General features: G+C 35.5%; 1 protein-coding gene across 1 annotated transcript in view; it reads left to right on the top strand.

Annotated features, from left to right (window-relative positions):
* Positions 1–18,505, top strand: part of PCDH11X (protocadherin 11 X-linked) — a 444,083-nt gene that overhangs the window by 419,973 nt on the left and 5,605 nt on the right. The window lies entirely within an intron of this gene.

Raw genomic sequence — 18,505 nt, 5'->3', positions numbered from 1 at the left:
TTGTAAGGCGGCAAGGTTTTTTTCCTTTATTCAATTTCTTTCCTGCCTAGGACCATTCACTTGAACATTTAATCAATTTATGCAGTGACCATCCTCTGCCTTGAAAAGTGAGAGTCTTCTACTTAAAATATGAGAAATACATATTGGCACTCAGCTTTGTTTCATAAAGAGAATGTTTCCTTGAGAGAGTAATTGTTATTTTTTCCCTGCTTACCAAAGGAGCTTATCAAGTTATTTTATAGAATCCCTAATATCATTGTTTTTATTCCCTGAATGTGAAGAAGTGCTACAGTCTGGAGGCAAATTGATTCCTAAGTCATCTCTCTCTTGAAATCCAGAGAGTCTTTCACAAACGAATTTTAACTATGTTTTCAGAAAAAAAAATATTCTGCATTATTGAGTCTTGTAAACAAGATGATCACTGTGGCTGCAAACTATATCGGTTCGTGGCCCTTTAAAGAACAAGCCAGCTTAGAACAACATCTAATAATGCAATAGAGTTATAGGTCAAATTCGTTGGGCTGTAGAATGAGAAAATATTTTAAAGGATGATGTGCCGATGGTCTGTCAATATTAGGACTAAAGTGGGAATCAGGTAGACTAAGTCTACTGGGCATTTATCTAATTAGAAGTGACCTTTATTAAAGCAGAGCTGGCTGAATTGAATTAGTTATTGCTCATCTGGTACTAGCTTTCTTTATATCTGAGAATTTGGTAAATCTCATCTAGAATGCTAATTCTATCCTTCCATCTTTTCCACTGAGGCATCTTTTCATTTAATAATGACTTTCTTAATTGTTTTTAAATTTAGGACAGAGCCTCTTTTTTTTTTTTTTTTTAGAGCATTTATTTAAATCACTAGCATTTAGCATCCTCCTGTTCTAAACCTAAACCTCTCATTTGGGGAGTTTTACGCTGCCGTTTGTTTAGATTTCTCCAAGTGGGCAGAGTGCTACCCTACAGCCTGAAAGGGAAGCAGAGTCATGGTCGGAGAAAGAGAATGAAAATGTAGCCCATCATCGGGTTCCCAAAAGGCTCGTTTTCACCATCACTAGCCATTTGGCTAGCTGTTAACCATGTTAATCAGCATATGCTTGCTGATTTCAGTGACACCTGGTTTGGCATTGGGGTTATTTTGGACCACATGCAATATGTGTGTCTCTCTATAGGATCTACGCGGGCAGCTGTTTATGCTCAGAGAATACCAACTTCAGATGCATCAGAGCTTTGTGATAATATCACATAGTGCACTGTAGCTGTACCTTGGAAGCCGTTCTATTCTAGTCAGTGTTTCATGCACAAAGTACATCCCTTCAGTCTGTTGTTCTTCTCACTCTTTGGGTTAATAAGTTGTCCTTGTTTTAATCAAGGTGATTCTTCCTGAATTTGCCTTGAGTTGCCGGCCACCCAAAGTTTTAGCAGTTTTAGGCTCAGCTTTGCAGAAACTTGAGGGAAAAGCAAAGTTACTCAGAGCTCAAACTGCCAAGATGCCTTGATAAACTGGTAAGGCAATGAATATACAAGGGTAGAAAGAATTACAGATAGAGATAGAAGGATTAGGCTGTGAACTAGCAGGAAGATTTGCTGTAAAAAATGTTGCTTCAGGCTTTTGTTTATTCTTTGGAGGAATTCTATTTAAATGCAGATTAAATTTTCTACCTAGAAGTACAACTTATTCTTTGTTTAGGAGCTCTGCAAAGAAGAATGAGTACAGAGTGTTTCTGTTTTCATTTCTTCATGAACTTTGACAATCACGTTGCTTATCCTGTTATCTGGATTAGTTATGCAAGCTGTGGATATAGGAATTTTAACAGTTTGTTTAGAGACCCTAGTTTAATTAATCAGTGTAAGATTACCAAATTGCCTTGGGATGAAAAACTATGTCTGAGAACTTGTAATTGGCTACTGACTAAACAAAAGAGCCGCAGCTCCATATGGGGCATTTGGGGAGGCAGGGCAAAGCCAGGGGAAAGAAGGGGAAAGAGAAGAAGAAAAAACAAGCAATAAATAAAACAAATATTGAATCTTTTGTGAACTGAAACCTTTTCATTCTCTGTACAGCAACTTAACTTTTTTGTATTGCTGTGCATTCTGAAAGCAATCACCTGTTAAAATGCCATTTCATCTTCCTTAGAAACAAAAATGAAATTAAAACAATTCTTTATCAATCCTGTTGGGTGTCTGAAGAGAAGTCTGAAAAGTCTCCACTTTAAGTAGACTTCCAAATACACAAAAATATTTCTCTTACATATTGCAGGTTTACTTACCATAGCAATATCAGTAAAATGTGGCTAAAGGAAATATCCCAATCACATTCCATGGATTTGTTTTTATTCCTTGATCCATTCTTCTTCCATCTTGTCACCAGCATCTCCAACACTGCTTACTGATCTTCTCAAAATTACAATAGCATCACGTACACACCTAACAGACCTTTTTGGTTAATCCTGTCGGCTGTCTGTACCAAAAAAAGAAAATGTGCCAAATTCAAAACATTGCTTTCAAAGGATTTTTTTTTTTTGTTTAACCCTTTTCTTGTTTCCTACGGTAATTTCTGAGTTACTCACCATATTTTATGACAGAAGTTCCATGCAATGACTGCCATGAACTGTCACTAGGATTCGTGAAGCACTCAGGTACATTTCAGGATCTGAGATTTTGACCCAGTTTTAGAAAAGTATAAAAGCAGTATGAGTTCTTTGAAGGCCACATTTGAGTTCTTTGAGGCCACATTTGGCTGACTGGAAATCAAGTATGTTCTCTAAGAAGATCTACTTCACTAGCTGTTTAGCATTATCACTAATTTCGTATTGATCATTTAGCATGGAAATAACAGGCTAATGTGATAGATCTAATGTGGTGTTATGGTAACAACATACTATTTAGCAAGGTAATATTTTGTTATTATCAGGTTCATAAAAGCTTGTCTGTTGAGAATATTATGAAGATTTCTCTGTGTATTACCTAGCTTTGCTACAAAGTGGAAGAAATAAAAAGATCAAGCCTTTGCTTAAAGGAGGTTGATGAAACTTTTGGCCTCATACTGGATCCATTTTAGGCACCCTGTGGTTTTTTGTTCCTTTCTTTATTTCTTTTTCATGGACAAGCTAAAGCAGTAATGAATATAAAAGATGGTGATTCTTCAGGATATGAAGAACCATAGGCCAGTAATTTACAGAAAGTAACGTGCTCTTAAAAGCTCATACAATCCCGTTCAAGGCTTCAGGGCCAGTTTAAAACCTGAATTTAAGCAATACTTCTCTGTACCTCTTCTTCAGCAAGCCAAATGTTTCCCTTTGTACATTTTTGGTAATATGATGAGCTGTGCATAAAATAAATCAGAAAAAATTGAATCTCTTACAAACAACGCATGCCTGGTGAGTTATAGAAAATAGTATATATTTCAGAGTAGAAAGTTATGAATCACATGGTTGGCAGTATATGAACATGTCAAATTCCAATATAATATAGGGTCAACGGGCAGACATAAAGGCAGTTATTAGAACAGTTTATTTGTCCTTTAACGCATCGTTTCAAGGTTGCTTGTACTCTGCGGCTAGATCAGGCATTTACACTCTGTTTCAAGAGTTCTTGTAACGTTCTAGTGTTTGACTGGAATACAGCAACTATTAGCTTTGATTTGAATATATACTTGAAACTCTGCACTCCAGGACATTTTTTTTTTAATATGCATTTTATTTTTTTTGTCTGTCTATATTTGTGCATTACCATTTCAGGCTAGTTGGCAGGATTAGCAAAAGTTATGAGCCCTAACTTTACCTGTGTTTAAATTGTGAAGATTTTGTAACAGGTTTTTTTTGCTGGAGGAAGAGAGAAGCTCACATTCAGGATGGTTACTGTAAGCCTATGGTATTTCTGAAGCCAAATTGTGCCTAAACATCTTTGAACAAATGGCCTTTCTAGTGGGTACTTAAGACTCAAATTAAAAAATAGTTTTCTGAACAGACTCTGGGGTGGCCGGCAAATTGTTGCTTGTGAAGTTGAAACCTTGTAATGAAAAGCCTTGCATTAAAACCTGATAGACCAGAACTCTGAAAGAGTACATCTTGCTTTCTCCAGATTTCTTTTTTTTTTTTTCTTTTATGAAAGGAGAGACAGTAATATCTGCTATTTTTCTTCTTTTCTTTAGATTCCAAGAATATGACTGTTCAGTTCAGAACTTTGATTCTTCAAGTTGACGGAAGTATAGGGGTCAAATATGAAGCTCTTTTGTTATGTGATAAGAGTTAGATACCCCTTTCTCTCCCTCCTCTTTTGTAGCTGTTCCCTAGTGCATTTACCCACTCTGTTACATAATGATAGTGATGTAACCTACACTAACATGAAATACCAGGCTCTAACCGATTTTGCTGTTTAGTTCCTCTGCTACATAGTCTTTCTAGTGAAAAAGAGCACAAGCTTATCCAGGGAAATTTGCGTGTTGCGTTGCAGTAACATGGACATAGCTTCAATGCTTCTAGGCAGTCACAGAAAAACTGCACAGTTGCTGCTCTGAGCTCCCTGTTGCTGTAGCCACAGTGGTAGTTATGCCTGAGCTGACTGGGGTGTAACTAATTGAGCTGAGCATATTGTGCTTACTGCAGAATAGACCTCTGTGTTACTGTATGTAGCTCTACATAGCCCTTCTGAATTAGTTCTGAACTTTCTGCCATCTGTATGATAACAATTTGTAAGATTTACTTTTCCACAGATGATGATTGTATTGGAACTAGAAAGGACGAACAGACTTACTGCTATCAGAAGTATTTTATACTTTCTTCTGCATATGTCTCCTTCCCTTCTCTTCATTATCTGTCTCTTTATTTGGTTTGTTCCCTGAGGAAATAAGTATTTAACTTCACTGCATAGAAACTGTAGCCTTTCTGTAGCGGTTAGGAAGGAAAGGTTACAAACCCTATCAGAAACATACAGCAAAAAAATATCTTCAAAATGAAATACTCATCAGCTAAAGGTAATAACGCAGGAGTTCTGAGAAATATTGATGTGTGTGTCCAGTTTTAATTACATATGGACAAACGTACTTTTAATTTACGTACAAGACCATAAAGATTTTACAAAGGGAATAGTTGTAACTATAGTCCAATCTATTTCACAAAAGAATTAAAATTTAATTCCGAGAAGCACTTTGAGGAATTTATAGAAATTGGTTTGCTGTGTAAAATTTTATGAAACTGTTAAATTTTATTAAATTAGAGTTAAGGATAAATTTTAAGATATGTCTTTTGGAAAGATTTGATACCTCATCAGAGCACATATAAGCCTGTTTTTTTTAGTGATTTATTAAAATAATGAGCTCTTCATCACAGGAGGACTATTTAAATTGTATATATAATTTTCTGATGTTGGATTCGCTTAGATTTACTAATGTTAGTAAAGATAAATCATTAATATCTCTATTTTTTATTCTGCATCTCAAAATGTACAACACAACTCTTTGGGGAGGGAGAGAGAATGGAATTTGTGCTGATATGTTGTGCCCTTCAAGTTTCTTTGGGAGCCAAGGGCATCAAGTACTGTAGCAGATATACTTTCAAAACTTAGTATAGTGCCAAATGCTCAAGCATGCAAAAATCTGGCTTAAGCTATCTCAAATTGGGCCTCCAGAAATAATAGAGACTGCATAATTTTGCTTAATTTTTTATGCCTCAGTTTCCCAGGTGCAAATGGCCTCAGTCAAGCAAATAATACAAAGGGATATTATTTGTGTTCATGAAACTTTTGATTGTGCTGTGAAAACAACAAATTACACAAGGAAATTAATAAATCTACATTCAAGAGAAGGCTTTGGAAGTATTAATTAAAAAGGTGTATGGCCACATGCTGATTAGAGTAGATAAAGAGTAATATTGAATAACTGTTTAGTCTCTGAATTGGGCCCAAGGGTCCTATGAAAAAAATAGTATATGATAATTTAATTAAAGTTTGCGTCAAAACACATTTACACAAGGGAGCTGAATTAATACTGCAGAAGTTGCTCTTCCCAACTTCTCAGTGCTTCACTGGGAAATGTTAACTGTTTTTTAGTACAGTGGTTTTTCAGTGTGACATAATGTACTAATCAGATACTTAGCATATTCACCTCACTGTATTTCTTAGATTCAAGGTGTTAATATATTAAAGTGAGTATAGATCTTGAATTGGAAACACCAAATGATGATAGAGTGTATTTGGAAGCAAAATTCTGTTGGCTCTGGAAAATGATAGAAGGCAGGGGGCAAAGGGAGCTAGGATGTATATTCTGATTGAGTCAGCCAGATAAGCCTATGTATTTACACATACTTACTGATGTTTATGATTGTTTATGATTATTCTTATATTTAAGATCTTCTGTAAATATCTAGGCAGAGCTTGATGAGGTTTGTATTTGTATTCTTGGGCAGGTCTGGAGTGCTCACTGTTGGGGTTTTCCCCTTTCCCTAGGAAATTTAGTTACTCAAGTCTTACAGCTGCATAATTACTCAGTGTAACAGGACAAGGAGCAGGGAAATGGCTTTGCTATGTACAGAATTAGAATACAGGTACATGAAGTGATAGATAAGTGAAGTAACACTCCCTTGGGGAAGTGGCTCCTTCAAATATACAGCAGCTTTTAGTACAGGGGAGGACAAATTTTCCCTATGCTGCTGTTGGGGATAAAACAATAATTGGGTGAAACAAAAGCTAGAATATTGAGTATAATGTGATTAATCAAGTGTTTCCAGGCTTTAAAATAAATCTCCACAACCCATATTACAATTACAGTGGTACCACATTCATGACAATATCATATTTCTTTCCAATTCTACTGTATAATGGACTAATAATGACAAAAAGGATTATTCCATTGTAATAACACCTGAAACATGTTATAAATGCCGTTATATCCAGCTGCTTCTGCAATTCAGATAATTTATAGATACATAGAAAGTGTGTTATAACACTTAGAGCAATAGATTACCCCAAATCTATTAATTGCTGTTATAAAAGGGATAATTACAACAAATTTTAAATAAAAGAATTTAGTATTATGTTATGCAGCATTATTATGAAGCCCTTTGCTGCGTGGATCTGTTGACTAACAGTTTGTGACCCTCTGAGTATCAGCACCATTTCTATTCAGCTTTGAATGTCACTCTCGCTCCTTGTGCCTTGAGATGGTGCTAAAGCTCAGTGCTATGCAAATGATAGTGAGCAGAGTCTTAATAATTGCTCCTGCCTCAAGGCAGCCCAGGGGGTGAGAGGAAGGACCTCTGAGTGTGAAAATAAGAGAGAGTCAGTGTCAGGAAGCTACATATTTTGAGCTTCAGACGCTGAAGTTTGTTTGTTTGTTTTCCCGTTGACACTTTAATGTCCTTTTCTGCAGAAGTTCTGCAGTCATTACAATTTCATCTCCCAGCGTTCCGACAGCCCTCTTGGTGGGAGGCTTTTTCCCAGCCATGATAAATTATTCTCTGTCAGAGTCCAAATCTGCCTTTTCAAGTCTCATCATTTTTGATGAATTTATTCTGTTAACTTGAGCTTGAATAGAAGCAACAGATGATAATAAATTAACTTTGAGCATATTAGTGTCATCGCTAGGAGAATATGGATGAATTAAGGAATAAAAAAAATTAAATAGCTTCAATAATAGGCTGGTGAACGCTTAGTCAGCAATTGACTGGTAGCTTTTCACTTAGGTCCTTTTACATCCTGTGGTTAATTAAAAACTATGGAAAGACTTTTAAGCAACCTTTTGGAATACAAACTAAGTATGAGCTCCTCCTACCATCCATACTTGCTGTAGATAAGACTGTTGTCAAATGTACTCAACTGAAGCTTAAGAAACATTAGCTTCCAAAACTGAGGTTTGTACCCTCTTAAAATAAATGTGTGCCATGCGTGGTGAGAGCTTTCTATATGCATCTGCTAGAGCAGCACTTCCTACAGACTTAAAATATCCTTTCTGTAGGGTTTATGAAAAAATAAACATAAATTATGGGTTTTTGTGGATTTGCTTTTATAGAGATTAGGGTGGTATATGAACTTCCATTCCTAACAAGAATGTGATTTAGTCTTATTTGCTTAACTTTAACATATGCCTCCTATGTCCAGGATTTCCAGACTCGTTTGAAACTTAGACTTTCAAAAGAGCTAGATGCTACGCTTCAGTGAATTTATAAGAATTGAGTGTTTCTTAAATCTGTTTCTAAGGGATTGTCTGTCATGTGCAATAGAGAAATGCCTGATTGAGACTTGCATACTAAAGAAAGTGATAAGTTCCTTGACAAACTTGAATGCTAGTATTTAACCTCATTTAATAATGTAAGTTAGGCTTTTATTAGCTTAGGAATACTCATGTCAAAGCTTATCAAGCAGGAGTGAACATTTCTTTTTTGCAAAGACTGTTATGGTCTATTAAATGTATAAAGCAATAAATTATTGTTCTGTGCTAGGACATCTTGTTAGTCAAAACTTAACACCTACTCCCTGAAATCTGCAGTTTGACAAATATACCTCTCTCTTCAGAATCCTCATTATGGACACACATAGAGAGTGTGTGATTATAAGATGTTTACGTAATAAAGTTTATAAGAACGCACTTTAAATATCAGCCAGTTTTTTATTCCTATTTTTAAACACTGCTGTCTTTGAAGTAATGGAATTTCCTGAACAATTGGATACCTCATGAATTTTAACTCTTCCCTCTGCCTAGTTTAATGTTTGTTGTGCTCAAAATAATTTCTTAAAATAGATTAATAATAATAATAATAACAATAATAATAATAATAAGTACACTACCCTGTTTTCAGCTGTCATCATAATCCTCAGGATTGCAGTCACAGAAGTCCTGGCAACTATTGAAATGGGCTGGAACGATTACTGTCAGCAGTTCCTCAATCTCATTCTGTTGGCTGATATTAGTAACACTGAAATCTTCTGGAATAATCACAGCTATGACTAACAATGTTCCCTAACACTGTCTTTTTAATGTTACATATGCCATGAGAAATCCTGTTCTGTTAAGAATTGTGTCACATGTTGATCTGGCCTAAATAATTTCCATTGTATGTCACTTGTTCAGGTCCTGAGAATCATCTGCTTCAGAAAAGGAAACTGAACGTTTACTAAGGCTACTAGCTAAAATTAGAATATTTTTATATTTTAAGTGTAAATTACTTTGGAGAACAGAAAAGAATATTGAAGAAAATCTCAGTCATTATATTATATATGTAATATGGAGAATATATTTCTATCTTACTAGGAAAATTCCTGGATGCCAAGAACTTCTTAATAGTCGGAAAAGGCTTGAGTGAAATCGTATGAGAAACTTCTAATCAAACAGCAAAATTTCAATGAAGAAATTGGTCACAACTCAATGCCTAAAGAAATAGCGGTAAACAATGCCTCATCAGGATAATGCCAACATTTCTGAAGGTGCTAGCAATGCCTGTAAAGGCCCAGTTAGGAAGTCATCACATAGCCATCATAATAAGTAGTTTTGAACTCATAGGTAAACGAGAAATTAGTCAGGCATCCTTTCTCCTCTTTCAAATATCTGTTCTGAATGAGGCTCTGAGCCACTGTGCAAAGATTGCTCCAAATCAGTCAGAGCCACACTTCTATGCCTGACTGGAGCACAATGAAGTTTGTATTATGCTGTTTTAAATTATCACCCATTTGAAGTAATTTTCTTTATAAAACAAGATTAAAATGACTGTAATTCAAAACATTTTACCTCAAATTGATGTGAAAATTGTAGTATTCATGTTATTTCCATTTTTCAATTTGACAAAACATTTCACTCCATGTATGAGCTTTTCTGTGTTGTCACTATCTTAAGAGTGAAAATATGCATTTTACTCTTTCCTGATGTGTCTTATTTCTTAACACTACTTATTTAAGTTTTTAAAGAATATCTTTCTATATAATCTATTGTGGTACCTGGAGAAAATATAAACACATTTACGAGGTTTGCTTACCTCCTTTCTACCCTACACAGTAACAGTTTATAAATTCATGTTGTCAAATTTGTTCTCTGTTCCTTCTACATGCCTGAGGGTTAGATAAGTGTGGATGATAAAGCAAAGCAAAGAAGAATTTGAAGTTCTAGCTTGATAGAGTTGAATCTCATATTATGGTGACTTTTATTTACATGAAACTTCCTTTCATTTGTTTTCATATTAATGCCATTTTAGAAATTTCTCTCTGTACATTTTCCTCGAGGTTTCATGTGTCCTAAATAAATAATTTAGGAAAATAATAGTCTTTTCTCTTCCTCAGAAGTTTATTTCATAGGCAGGCAGTTATTCTGTAATTATTTTTTAAAATCTGGCAAATTCTGATATGTTTACTTGATTTTCTGATGAATAAGGGTACTTGTTTCATGTAATGTAGAGTGCGTCTTAAAGGCTTCTTGTAGTAGAGAAGTACAGAACAATAATGAAAAGCACTGGAAAATTAAGGGACTTGCAGTCCATGGCTAAACTAATGCCAGAGAAAATTAAAACTTTGAAGTTCCTAGCCTAAAAATACCAATATAGATGTGTGCTTATTTTTAAGTTGTACTGTATTCAACTGTAAATGCAACAGACCCTCAAACTCTTTGAAAGAGCTACTTTGGGTGCTAAAATTGCAAAGGATAATTCATTCCTTAATTCATTCCTTACTAGGGAGTATGATTTCATGAGCTGAAAGGTTTAACTAGTACATATGTATAGGATAGATTTAAAGTGATTATGGAAATGTCACCACAGGACAATACATTATTAGTAGTCCCTCATATGTTGTATGCTGTCCCCTTGTGTTTGCTGATAATTAAAAAGCAGATTGGAATGTCATTATAAGAACGAGTGCAAAATGTCCCTTTTATCACTTGCAATAAATATGAAATAGTGGCCTTTCTGTATCCTTCAGTGGTTGTTCTATTTGTGTTGGTGACAAATGACGTTTTTCTCCTTGTAATGTGCCTGTAGGGTTAAATGACTTTATTATTATTAATGAGTCATTGCTCCAGCTGCCCAGAAATAGAGGGAGTAGCAAACAGAAGAGATTTAGACCTAAGTAATTACAAATGTAATTATTACCTTTCAAATTTCATTTTTTACAGCAATCCCAAAGTTGTTAATCAAACATGGCCCTTCCCATGTATTCACACTTTCTTGGGGTCTTTGTCAAAGGGATGGATAGCTACGTGGTTCCACTGAGGTTTGTCTATGGCAGGTTGACAAAGCGGTCATGACAGAAAACTGCTGTGAAAAATTGTTTAGGAAATGTTGCCTACTCATCAAGGAATCTGTGGTTCAGAGTGTTTTCCAAGAGAAAAGCCCTTCTGAGCTGCAGCCATATGGAAGAGATGTCCTCTTGGGGAGGACAAAGCTGCAGGAGGGAAATCCTTTTGTCCTGTGGAGAGATGAAATGTCAAAGTTTCGCTCCTCTGGTCCGTCCTTCTGCAAGGTTGTAGATTTTCATTAAGAAATCTAGAAAGCACAACAGAACTGGCAAGCTACTGGACACTTTAGGGGAATTAAAAGGTCTGTCCCCTTAGCCCTGCAGTAATTATCCTAATTACTCATAATTCTGCATTTTCAAGTTTTTTAGGTGGAACACAAGGCTTGTTCTTCTGTAGTAACGGTAAGGGACTTGTGGGGAATTTAGTAAAGGAAAACTGCTATGGATTGTTAGACCATCTTGCAGATGCCATGGAATGTAAGCAGTGTTGTTTTGCAGAATCATAATCTGAACTTGAAATTTATTGTGAAATGGAAAATGTGAGGAAAAGCTTTGGAGATGACTTCCACTTGCATGCTTAAGAGCAACTTTTACTGAGCATTTGAAATTTAATCTCTGGAATTTGATATGAGATATACTGGTCTTCATGGATTTCCTGCATCTCAGATTTCAAATAGTGTTTAAAGATGTTTAAAGATTTTATGCTTTAAGAAAACATAAAATATCTATACACACATGTGAGCCATTAGGCTTTAGGAACATCATCATATTACAGTATTTAGTGATATTAGTGTTGCTGCAGACTCCCTAATAATATTTGCATTACTACAATTTTGCCTTCCTGGTCACAGTAATAGCAGTGATAAGAAAAGCTCATCTTTCAGAGAATGGGAGAAGTTTTTCAGTGCTCTCAGCACTGCTGAGGAGGTGAGAGTGAGCAAGTGGCTGTGTGGTGTGTAGCTGCCGGCAGCAGTCAACCCACCACTCTAAGATAAAGCTGTTACTTGAAGAAGCAGTCATTCCAGGATGATAATTGCTGGGCACCTACAACTTTCTATAGACTCTTCTTTCCCTTACTGCAACTAAGAGTTGTATCTTGAAAGGCTTAAAATGAAGTTTTACACATCAAGAGAGAAAGTCTGCTGTGTTACAAATGCCCTACAGAAAACTCATGGTGAAAATGCTTCCTCTTCTAGGCACCAGCTGAATAAAAGGCAGCTGAAGCCCTTTTTCATCAAGTGTATTTTCACAGAATGCTGGTTTTATTACAGAAAGTTTACAAGAGTAGAAGAGCTTAATATGCACCTAAAATGCATAGTCTTCTCAGAGATGTGGGAAGAAATGCAAATTTCACTCTTTGCTGTGTTTCCAGGTCAAAGGTATTTGCTGGAGGAGAAACTATTTTTCACTGTGTAGTTTCACCTTGTTTAATTGATTTGAATTTAAATTTATATTCTGTGTTAAATAATGAACGATACATTAATAATTAAGAGGCTTCAGTACAAATGTGAAGCAGTTAATTAAATATTAAATAAAGCACATTGTATCACCCAGTGTTGTAATCAATATACTAGATTTTAGGCTATTCATTTTAGGTGGTCATTATGCTTACAAGTTATAGTTAAAATTCTCATTGATAACACAATATACATTTCATAGGCCAAGAAACATGCATCCTTTGCAAATTACCATATTTGTTTTGCCATAATTAGCAAACAAAACACAGACATTACAGTTGTATACAATTGCACTGTTGAAAGAATAAGGGTCAGTGCAGTGTATTCTACAACACTCACGCCTGTGTTCATTAGGCTGAAACTGAAGAGGTTATGAGGGTTTGGGGGGGTCTTAAAGTTTTTTTTATTAAATCCTTTCGGCAGTTATTGAAACTTTTTACAGGGTCATTGCTTCTAGACCATTTCTTGGTTTTGATTAGCACAAGATGGAAATTCTAGTCATAATAACAATAAGAGGTGATTTAATGAAAGATTAAGGTGCTTTATTTATATGGCTATTATTTGTGAAGGAAAGATTCACTTCACAAGCATATTTAATTTTACAGGAATTACCATATGCTGTCTATTTTGCCCTAATACTTCCTCCATTCGTTCATCACCAACTTTACCAACCCATCTTTGATAGTGTTTGCTTGACTAATTGAAACGAGATGCAAAATGCTCACACCTTGTACCACTGGGATTTTAGAATAAGAAGCCTAACTCTTGACAAGTTTTAGGATTAAATTCAAATTTGAACCATGGATGTTAAGACACAAACTGTGTTCACTGGAATGGAAGAAGAGCCTATTCTTGCAAGATACCTGGTACGATCTGGTAAACTTAGGCAGTATATGAAAATGTGTGATTTCCTGCATGCCTGTTGATTCCTCAGTTTGAACATCTGGAGGATCAATCTTCCTCTAAGTATGATTTCTCATAGGCTGTGGTAGAGACAAGCTCTCTACACACAGCTGAAAACTAAAGGAAATGGTGTGTCCTGCTTGTTCTTTGAATAAAAAGGTTCAAAGGCTAGAACTTAAGTAACTCTTTTAGGTTTTTAATTTATTGAGACATGTACAGGAAATAAAATATTCATAGGACACTTGTCCCAAAGGTGTTTTATTATTAAACCCCAAAAAGTAGAGAATATTATAGCAGCAGTTATTTAGGGTTTTTACGTTCATGCTTCTTCCTCCTGACCTTATTAAAGTAACCCAGTTTACACTAACAGTTATTCTCTCCTCCCGTTTTTATTGTTAGTGTCATTTCTGTTCTCTTCATATAGTGGAGACTGCTAAATCATGTTACCCAAGTGGCCACTTTTGGTCACCAGGGTAATTCTGGACTATAATTTCCCCATATTATGCTTGAATTCCTGCTTAGATTTAGTACCACATTTAGTAAATACACATGGGCAAAAAATGAGGGGGACACAACCCATTCCTTAGGAGGTATTGGCTGAGATGAGTGCTATAAGGTTGTCATCTTCATCACTCTGGTGGGTTCCTGCTGAGCAGAGAGCACTGGATGTGCAATGGGAGCTGTTTCATATGAAACGCTTCAGTAAATGAGAGGCACTTCTGGATGCTGACAGAATAGCATTGGCACTGCAAGCCATGTATTCATGTATGTGCTGTGTTGTGAAAATATGAAAAATAGCTCAGCAATGGCATAATTATGGGCAATTTGCTTAATTGCTTGCTAATTGTTGCTTGCTTTATTATGAAACAAGAGTGTACTAAATGTAACACTGGATGGTTTGCATCCAAAATGTGTCAAATTCGGTACTGGCTTTTCATTAAGACTTCAGCTACATAGCTTTAAAATTCAAGCACTCTATATTCTGTGGTTTTAAGTTGTTTTCTTTTATTTTTTAATTGTTTTTGAATTTTTCTTTTCACAATTCATAAGCCCCTAAGTCTGCATCAGTGCAGTGTGGTCTGGCAGCTTTTGAAGTTCTGATTGATCTGAGTACTTTGCTAATGAATACATTTACAAATGTCTTTTGATCATTATTACACATGTGGATAAAGGTGGAGATGTTTTAAGGCTTGTTTGGAAGCTCGTGTTCTTGCTTATTCAGCTCTTAGAAACACTCATTTCCCTTTTAACGTATATATATATGCAGATACATGCGTTTCTGTAAGTTTGGCCTGAGTTTTTGGAAAAACTGTTCTCTTCTATTTTGACCAAGATATCCTACTTTGAGCAGGTTAGACAGATATCTTCAAAAGTCCCTTCCAGCCTAAATCGTTATGTGATTCTGTGATGTACGTGATGACTTTTGCGTCAGACTAAGAAAGGGGTCGTCCCTCTTGATGTTGTCATAGTAGTATGTCTCCCTTTTGCAGCTGGAGGGGAGGGCACAGGGGGAGAAAAGAAAATGTTTCTTTTATACAGCAAGTATATTCTTCTGATTTTTTTCTTTAACATTATGAGATTGCTGATAACAGTCTTACTAACAGCTTACCTTAATTTGAGAGTTGTCTAGGAGAAATATTCTGAGAACTGGAACATAATATTAAGCTGGACGTGCCAAAGTATGCAGTACTGTGCCACATATTTTATATATCTATAGGGAGAGTAGCATTGTGGAGTTCTTTGGCTTTCAACCCCCAAAGGGAAAGCTAATAACCAACGTTTTTATTTACTATCCATAAAACCCAACACAGGGTTTATAACCACAGAAAGTTCTAAACAAAACAAACAGGGATAAAAATATAAAATGTTATTTTATTTAATAGCTGTTTTGACTGAAGGATAGCTGCCTGGCACAGTTGGAATTCCACGTTTTCTTAAGTGAAAATAAATATTCTTACTGAAAACTGCTCCGACCTATAAATGATAAAGGCTGTGGAACAATGAAGAAAGTCTTTTAACTATTGTGCTTTTAGTTATATTTGACAGTTCTGATCTAAACATTTCATAAGAGCTGACAGACGCACTCTTTAAAAATGTTCTTAGTTCTGAGGCAGACAATTTAAAAAATAGTTTCATTTCTAAAACAATCTGGAGTTCAAACACAAGTGGTGAACTCACATGTGCATGAGTGTGATGTATTCCATAAATTCAAAATTCTCTTTTATACTACTTGTACATCATGGTTGTAGAGTCTCCATGTGGTATGAAAAAAAATATAAAATTAAGGGTTTCTTACTGAGTAAAGAAAGAAATTAGGTAGACTGATAAGAGTCTGGAATGTATTGTTTATTTGTAATGTGTGAGGGATATGTACACTTCTATTTCCATTTATAAACCTGTCATGTGAGAAGACATTTCTAGACACTGAATTTCATCTGTGAAAACCACAATTTCTTCTGAAAACATTCAGAGACAGCAGGAACCTTCTTTTACTTGATTGGTAGATGCAGATATCGCAGATATTTCCTATCACTGAGTACTTATTGGACTATGCAGAATAATCACCTACATGACTGCTTTTGAATGAGTGACATGGCTCGGAAAACTTTATTTCCACCCACATTTAGCGATGATTTACAAAGATGCAAAATAAAAGGAAGCTTAAAGAGTAGCATCTAGAAAATGTCACGGTCAATTTACACAGCCTCTGATAAACGGCCATGTGAGCCCTGAGCTTCACGCTTACCTGGCTGCGTGGCTTCCATTCCTCCTCAGATGGTCCTCTGGGATGGTTGACTGAGCCAGCCAGAGAATCCTTTGTTTAAAGTAGGCAGCAAGTTGTGGAGGGAAAGCCAGACATGGTGCTGGGGACAATGTCTCAATGCTAGTTACAGTGACCTCTTTATATGTCAAGTCTGTAATAGAATATTTGGGAATCGGCTGCATTCTATTGTAAGTTGGCACCATTAGTATAAAGCATTGCTAGCGTAACGCTCTCGTCTTTGATAAAATAGAGAATTGTTAATATATTTTTAACAAGTAAAGCAAAGTTTAGATGCAGTGGAAGGCCAGTGCCAAGTAGCTATTTCGGAGGATTTCAGGTACTAAAGAAGCAGGAGAATGATGATATGTTAGGAAAATAAAGAATGAATTAGACTAACACAAACAAGCTACATTTCATGGCCTGAAAGAGCAGGCAAAGAAGATAATGTCTGATGAATATTCATGCAGAAAATTCCTACATTTTGTTCTAGGTTCATTCAAAACCAGAAGAATTATGCTCCAACAGTCATTTTCACTTTATTGTGATAAGGCCATAATATTTCACACTGCTGATTGTATTTATTTTTACTTTATACCAAAAAGAAACTGTTTTGCATCCCAATAATCCTTGCTAGTACCATTTACTGCAGCAGATCAGTTGATGAGATTTTCTAAGCTTCCTTTAAATGCAGATATTGGGGACCTTGCCTGCCTCACATTTTATTCATTGTAACACCCTTAGTTAATTTGGTCTCCCCTTTTAAAGCTAGTATAGAACTTAAGGATATAATTGAGTTTTAAATTTTTTTTTTTTTTTAAATGTGTTTAGTATATTATACAACAAAACTTGGCTGTTAATGTTGGGAATAAAAATGAGTCAGATGTCACGTAGAAAATTATGGTAATGTTCTGAGTCTACAGGTAGTCTGGCAACACATGGCACAAAATTACTGTCCTACTGATCTGTTGAGATGGTGTAGAGAGTGTTTTATAAGTGACCTTTTATTTCTGCAGTTGCCTTGTCTAAAGCTTAAATGTTAAGTTTTTGCTGCCAAATGTTTCTTTTGATGGTCTAGCTTTGTTTACTTTCTTATTGAAGTCTGAGAGAAATAGTACATTATGAGTATTGTAACCACTTGCTGCGAAGAGCTATAAATGTCTAGTTTTATCAAATAATTGTGTGTTTTTCAGTTTAACCAAATTAATAGCGTTGTAAGAGTGATTAGAAAGCCTTGAGATAAAAAGAAGCATTGAGGTACTAGGTATCAACTTTTTTTTTTAATAAATACAAAAAAGATCAGTTTCTGTATAGAATGAGGATAACTCAGCACTCTGTCAAGGTTGTACCTGATATCAAAGAATTGCCTTGATCAGGAGAGAAGCAAACCTGGATAATTCAAGAGCTTAACAAGACTTGTACATACTCAGATTTATGTCTCTAATAGCAGATAGTAGGACACACAAAGATTAGACTAATCTACCAGTAGTAACCCTTTTCACAGGAACTATTGCCTCTGCGAAATTATTTCCATATTTGTGTCTCCTACTGCCCATCAAAACTGGATTAGTTTAACAGCAAGGTGCCAAAGTATTTGTCAGTATTACACTGAAAAGTACTAAGACAAAATGACTGAAGACATGTTGAAATGCCAGTAATAGGGCAAAATAGCATTTATGAACAATCATTTCTCTAACTGGCACATACTCATACAATGTACTTAAGGAAGTAAATAGCATTCATAGTACAGCAAGTAACCAATCATCTATGTAAACGTAGTAGACTTAAAAAAGATGTATCCTGTATTGTGGACTGCAGCATTATATATTTCAGTGCCTGAAGGGAAAAACTTAATTCATTTGTATTGTAGTGTAACATGGAAATATATACTTGTGCCTTGTAGCTTTACATAGATTTCAACATGTAAAGCATTTATTAAAACAGAAGTACAGCACGTGTTTAGACATAAAGTTCAGAAAGTGAGAGGCTCCTACTCGTATTGCTATAACTATTTCCTAGCGGCATACCTTCTCCACTGGTTATGATACAGAATCCAATTTTAAATGTTGTTTTCATGAAGATTGATATTAAAAATATGTGTATATCCTCCATTGGAAAGTTTTGTGAAGACAATGCAGTGAAATATCTAATCAGATACTCTTCTTCACTCCTCATG

The sequence above is a fragment of the Phaenicophaeus curvirostris genome, chromosome 13, assembly GCF_032191515.1.
Source record: "Phaenicophaeus curvirostris isolate KB17595 chromosome 13, BPBGC_Pcur_1.0, whole genome shotgun sequence".
In the NCBI taxonomy this organism is placed as follows: Eukaryota; Metazoa; Chordata; class Aves; order Cuculiformes; family Cuculidae; genus Phaenicophaeus; species Phaenicophaeus curvirostris.
Note: the sequence above shows the minus strand (reverse complement) of the source record. Positions and strands in the feature narration are given on the sequence as shown.